This window comes from Cynara cardunculus, assembly GCF_001531365.2.
Source record: "Cynara cardunculus var. scolymus isolate 2C chromosome LG 1, CcrdV1, whole genome shotgun sequence".
Classification (NCBI taxonomy): Eukaryota; Viridiplantae; Streptophyta; class Magnoliopsida; order Asterales; family Asteraceae; genus Cynara; species Cynara cardunculus.
In genome coordinates, this window is record NC_037528.1 from 28,422,791 (window position 1) to 28,430,053 (window position 7,263).

Here is a 7,263-nt window from a genome sequence, read left to right on the forward strand (position 1 = left end):
CTTATCTCCGGTGCCAGACTGAAATAAGTCAATAAGTCGTTTTGATAAGCAATCCCAAACACCCCCTAAATATGCCATATATTTCCTAGTCTTTATAAATTTGTCATATTAAACCCCCAATTTTATATGGTAGCAATTGGTAAATGGGTGGGACGAGGCTCGGGAAAAAATTGACCCAAATAGCTAATTCACTCGTAACCCAGCACAACCCAACCTACAATTAACAGGTTGGGTTGAGATTTTCAATTCATTTTAATAAATGAGTTAACTTGTTTAAACCATTTAAATAAATAGGATGGGTTGGGTTGGGTTGTGTTGAATTTTTCGACATGTTTTCAACTTGTTTTTAACCTGTTTCTAACTCATTTAAAATATTACATAATTTTATTTTATTCTTAATATTATATTTAGTATTCTAATTTTTAATTTTATTTTATTCTTAATTAAAAATCCTACCGAGATGAAAGTCCAAATTTCAATCGCTTCCATTACTCTTAATCATCATGAAACCTTAAGAAAGCCCTTTAGTCCATTACTCCATTATAGCCTCCAAACTTTAGGATTGGTGAAAATGGAAGTCGAATTACTTATAATTTAAAAATTTCCAATTTATTTTAAACAATATATTTGTTGTGGTTGTATTTTATTCAAACTTTGAACAATTTAATTGTATTTGTGGTTGTGTTGTGTTTTATACAAAAAAAAATAGTTTGGTCCTTTTTTATTTAAGATTTTAAAATTAAATGGGCCAACTCATTTATTTAACATGTTGGTTAAGAAAATCGTAAACAGATCAATCCGCTGTCAACCCATTTAGGTAACAGATTAGGTTGGCTTGAAATATCTCAACCCGTTAATTAAATGAGTTGGATTAGGTTGAGATTTTCAACTTGTTTAATAAATGAGTTGAACCCGAATCCAACCCAACCTGACTCATTGTCACCCTTAGATGGAACTGTTAAGAATGGCAATGGGTCGGTTTTAATGTCTTCGTCCCCAAAACCGTTAATCATAACCATTTCTGTAACTGTCTCGATCTCCGTCGGGATTTTATCGGGGATTCTCATTAGGTTCGTGCAGTTTCCCTCATCCTTGTTCAGGACGTTAAGGATAAAAATCACTGTTACCCGTTGGTTATACCCGAAACCGAACCTGAAACCAATCTGAAAAACGCAAATCTCTCAAACAAAAAACAACTTAGGACTAAATCATGATAAGAACTAGGAAATAGGAATCAAAGTTAGGCCTTTGGTTTGGGTTTGGGCTTTCACATTATAATCTCTTGTATATATTTTTCCCAAATGGATTTTAGGCAAAGTATATTATATATATAGGGGCCTAATCAAATGAGAACTAATTAGTTTGTGATGACTGTGAGAACCAATATTAACCACAAATCAATAGATAAATTAGGAAATTTATAATTTTGGCAATTTTGAATTAAAGTATTAATGCAAGGATATTTTTGGTATTTTAAAACTTTCCTCCCTCCTCTCTTCTCTCTTCGGCCACCGTCTTCCAGCCACCGTCCTCCGGTGATACTACAATGGTATCACAATGCATTATGTGTTTGGGTATCACATTGATGTCGTTTGTGTGGTCGATCGAAGATGTAACACAGTGGTATCACTATGCATCTTATATATGATTAGGTATCACAATGTATCTTTTGTTTAACAGAGTCAATATTTTTAGGTATCACAATGTATCTTTTGTTTAACAGAGTCAATATTTTTAGGTATCACAGTGTTATCATAGTGGTATCACAGTGGTATCATAGCGGTATCACCGGAGGACGGTGGCCGAAGGACGGTGGCCGGAGGCCGGAGAACGGTGGCCGGAGAGAGAAGAGAGGAGAGAGGAGAGTTTTAAAATACCAAAAATATCTTTGCATTAAGATTTTAATTTAAAATTACCAAATTTATAAATTTCCTAATTTATCTATTGATTTGTGGTTAATATTGGTTATCACAGTTACCACAAACAACTCAGTTCTCCCTTGAATAGACCCCTATATATATATATATATATATATACTAGTTGTGTATCCGAACAATACGGCGAGATTTAAAAGATTTACTAAGATTTATTCAATTTCGAAATATCAAATTATTTCGAGATGTCATAAGCCTACAACATTTATAGCAAAAATAGATTCAAATAACTATCAAATTATTAGTAGTTTCTGCAATCATCTATAAAAAATCTTTTATATGAAATGTGTATACCCTTTTATAATTGTAATTATATGTGTGAGGAATAAGATTAAAAGTGACAATCCTTTTCTAAAGCAATATATCAAAAATATCCAAACAGAATGATTAACAATTACAAGATCATTAAACTTTTTGGGCCATTCCTAATCCTAAGTGATTTTTTATTCAAAATGATTAGCAATTACAAGATCATACAAGACCAAATTTTATAAAAAGAATGTGTCAACATCGTCATTATACAAAATGAGAAATATGTTTTGAATGAGACTTAACTCGACATCATAATATATCTTTCAGAACCCAATACAAAATGAGACTTGATTCAACATTTGTGACGTGTATTAATTCGACACAACACCCAACATTCTTCAGCAAATTCTCTTAAAGATTTTTTAGATTCATATAGCTTTGCCTCTACGCCTAGGATTCTCATTCCCTTCGATAAACAAAAACCATACTGAATGCTACTATTCTAACCGTTCTGGTCTTTCTCCTCCTTTTACTCGAACCCGTCTTCTTTTACTTCTCATTAGCAGACAAACGATAAAGGATGTTTACTTCTCCAAACAAAGCACATTAAAAAAGCATGATCATTAATACAACAACATAGTAAAAGGTAGACCCAAAAAACGCACATGTGAACTACACTTTGTTAATGGCAACTTTTCTTGTGTTCTTTTTCAAGTTTGAATTGGTGGATAAGAGTAAGGAAGCTACATAAAAAAACCATGCTCACCCTTCACATGGACAATGGACAATGGACTCCACTTATATGGTCTTCCTCATGTGCCTGCTTATTGTGGAATCTGTATGGTAGTTTCACGTAACCAAATTGTTGCCATTAACTTAAAAAAAAATCGAATAAGAACAAACGATAATGGGTGTTTACTTCTCCAAACAAAGCACATTAAAAAGCATGATCATTAATACAACAACATAGTAAAAGGTAGTCCCAAAAATGCACATGGGAACTACACTTTGTTAGACTATCTTTATTCACAAACCAAACGAAACCAATCTTTATTAAAAAATTAATTTCTCTCTCTTCCACCTACCCAAACTTTAATTCCAATCCAATTTTTTTTTTTTCATACTTTATTACAATCCAAACCAATCTTTAAAAATATATTATAAAATTATATATTTATATTTTAGAATATATATATATATATATATATATCTTTTAACTTTAAATAAAAAATAAATAAAATTAATTTCATATTTTAATACNAAAAAATAACATAGTTAATTATTTAAATGAAGTACGAAATTACATAAATATAAAAAGAAAGAAAATACAGAAGGAAGTACAAAATTACATATATTAAAGAAGGAAATAACATAGTTAATTATTAGGGCCAAATTTTTGCCATATATGCTCAATTAAATCATTTTTTAGAGSGKTATGAGCTTCCCTATTGCGAAGTTGTTCCCTATTAGCCATATACCTTGATAGGYTTGCAATTCGTTCAACGGAGAATCCAGGCAGCTGACTATCATCTTCTACGGAGCTTTCTTGTTGTCGATTTGTGAGCATGTCGTTAAGAAATTCAGTAGGATCATAATAATGGAGATATGTATCTCGTTCGTCTTCAACAATCATATTGTGCAAGATATTACAGGCAATCATAATTTGTCCCATATTATCTTTGTCCCAAACAAGACATGGATGTCGAAGAAATGCAAAACGAGCTTGTAGAACTCCAAATGCTCGCTCAACATCTTTTCTGACACCCTCTTGATGTTCGGCAAATAACTTATGCTTTTGGATTTGGGGAGACGTAATTGACTTGACAAATGCAGCCCATGAAGGATATATCCCATCAGTGAGATAATATGCCCTATCATTTTCACGACCATTCACGATATATGTAACTTTTGGTGCTCGACATGCTAATATATCATCAAAAATAGGAGATCGGTGAAGTACATTAATATCATTTAACAAACCTGGTGTTCCAAAGAAAGTGTGCCATATCTATAAATCAAATGATGCGATGGCTTCCAAAATGATTGTTGGTTTTCCACTTCTTCCAGCATATTGTCCTGCCCATGCGCTGTGACAATTTTTCCATTGCCAATGCATGCAGTCAATATTACCTATCATACCCGGAAAGCCACGTTGATCCCCAACATGTAGTATTCTTGCCAAATCATCTTTGGTAGGCTTTCTAAGGTACTCGTCACCAAAACATCAGTGGCATGTGAGAAAACTTTGAGAATGGTTGTATGAATTAGTATATGGTGAAAGAACAAATATATAAGGAATTTTTGAATCATCAGTGGGAGACAACACATAATGAGGAGACAATGTCATGTGAACTTTAAGTTGATAGAGACAACACATAATGAGGAGACAATGTCATGTGAACTTTAAGTTGATAGAGACAACACATAATGAGGAGACAATGTCATGTGAACTTTATTTTAAAGAGACAACACCATTATAAATAGACATGACATGTGAACCAAAGCTAACTTCCAAAGCAACATCTGCCATACTCATTCCACTTCTTTTTTGACGATATGCTTCTTTGTAAGCAGCAACCCATTTGTTTGCATTTTCGTTAAGTCGCGTCCAACGACCTTTCATTTGATTTTCGTTCCTTTCGCGCATTCCTTCTGGATTTTCTTCTCGAGTTTCATCATAGAATTTTTTCACTCGTGAAAATAGCGCTCCCTTCTTTTGGTTTTTGCCATGCGTAGGGTCTTCGCTAACAAAAACCCATGCCGACATTAAAGCCATATCTTCTTTAGTGTCCCATGGATGGTCGGTTCTTGAGGTTTTTTGTGAGGTTTGAACATTTTCAGGGATATACTGAGAATTATCAGAATGTTGAGAGTTAATCCAAAAACTTTGCCGGTTTGGATCCATTGAGGAAAACTTTAAAAAAATTGAATTTTCAAGAAAATGAGAGTATTGAAATGAAGAGAAAGATTGGTGTGTTGAAAATATGTCAAGATTGGTCTCTATTTGTAGGGAATTGAAAAATATGAATTTTGGTATATTTTTTTATTTTTGATATTTTTATTAAAGTTATCTTTTTAACCAGATAAGTTTTATCGTAAAAAAATTTATAAAACAACCAATTAATAGATGTCACCTCATTCTAAAATCTATCCAAAAATCTATTTAATAATAAAATAATATTGTGAACTTTGTTTGCGTGTGCAAACAGTTTGCACAAACACAGCCACTTCCAATTTCTTTTTTTTCTTTTTTTAATTAACATATTTTTGTCTTATTCATTTTTAGGTTGGTTTGGTTTGTGAATGGAGGTAGTCTTAATGGCAGCTTTTATTGTGTTCTTTTTCAAGTTTGAATTGGTGGATAAGAGTAAGGAAGCTACATACAGAACCATGCTCACCCTTCACATGGACAATGGACTCCACTTATATGGTCTTCCTCATGTACCTATATCGGTTTGACAGATGCTTATATCGGTTTTAGTAGATGTTTTAACCATTTGATGTTCTGGAGAGCTCTTGTTTCTAGGCATAATTCCAGTGTTAAGAGAACACCAAAAAACCAATAGACAGGCATAATTCCAAGACCTAAATCCACCTAACCAAAAAGAACAAATATAAAAGAATCAAGAAGTGGGAGAATATAACCTGATTAAGATCAGAAAACCTAGATTTTGCCAACAACAATCGCAATCGACAGAATTTGAGGAATGAATGGGCAGGGTATCGTCTGTCCAGATAATCAAAACGCCGTGAACGTCGATCAATCGCCTCAAATGTAGAACACGATGATAACACCTGATAGTAAGGTAATGGAAGAATGAAGAAGACATGGAACCTCGTTTTATAAATTGTGATGATGATTCGAGTGAATCGTCATCTTGGGGAATGAGAGATGCCTGAATCGTCGTATTGGGAGGAACGCTTGGGGAGGGGAGCGATGGAAGTGTGTGGAGGGTGGAAGGTAAAGGTAAAAGGTTGAAAAGTAAAGGTAAAGTGTATATACAAGTGTTGGACCTTAAATTCAGCTTTGATATTTGATCTAATACTCTGAATGAACTCTAAGACGATTAAAGTGCAACGGAAACAATATTAAGAGCAAAACAGAGTAAAATAAACCAAGAACACACATTCAAGATGAGGAAGAAGATGAACACAGGAGAATTGCTTCAAAGGTTTTTCAATTCATTCAATTGAAAATAAGACGATTACAATACGAAAGCACACTGAATACAAAGGCCTTAGCCGCTATTTATACTAGTTCCTAACGACCTTACTGACAAGTCTAGACGCGTGAAATCATCTAAGCCGTCCAAATAAAGTCGATTAAAGTTCTAGTCACGTGAGAAGCACATGCAACTAATAACTTTTGAAGAACAGTAGAACAGGATCTTCACAGAAGACAAAACCCGCAGACCCTCTGTGAGCCATCCCAAAGGCTCTGCTGTAATTGACTTGTATGATCTTATTGCCAGAGGACCATTTTCCAGAACCTCTGTGAGAGACATCAGAGGTTCTGTCACATTTTACTTGCACGATGAAACAACTTATGTTGCTAGTCCTCTGTTGTCTTCTGTGGAAGATACCCTTCTGTCAACACTTGCAGAATATTTTTTCATACTTTTACAAGAAAGTGAATATTAGAGCTAACAACAAGGGTATATTGTTTATTTATTATTTTAAAACTTTAAGACTTTTATTAAATTTGCTTAATAAGGTAGTATATATATATATATATATATATATATGCTAGTTGTGTACCCGCGCAATGCGACGGGAGCCATGAATTTTAACGATTTTGAAGTTCCACTGGTTTTATAAGATAAGATTTAACGGTGATATAAGTTACACTTGGTCTTTACATATTAATAGAATTTGAATAAATAAGAGTTATGGTTTCAATTACAAACTATCAATGAAAAATATTGTATGACAATTTAAACTCCAATATATTTAAAATCCAACATATTTAAACGACTCCACAAATGTGTTCGATTTACACCAAGAGCAAAGAAACAAGAAACTTGAATTTTAAGATAAACACTCAAAACCAATAAAGAAAACTACAAATTTGACAGAT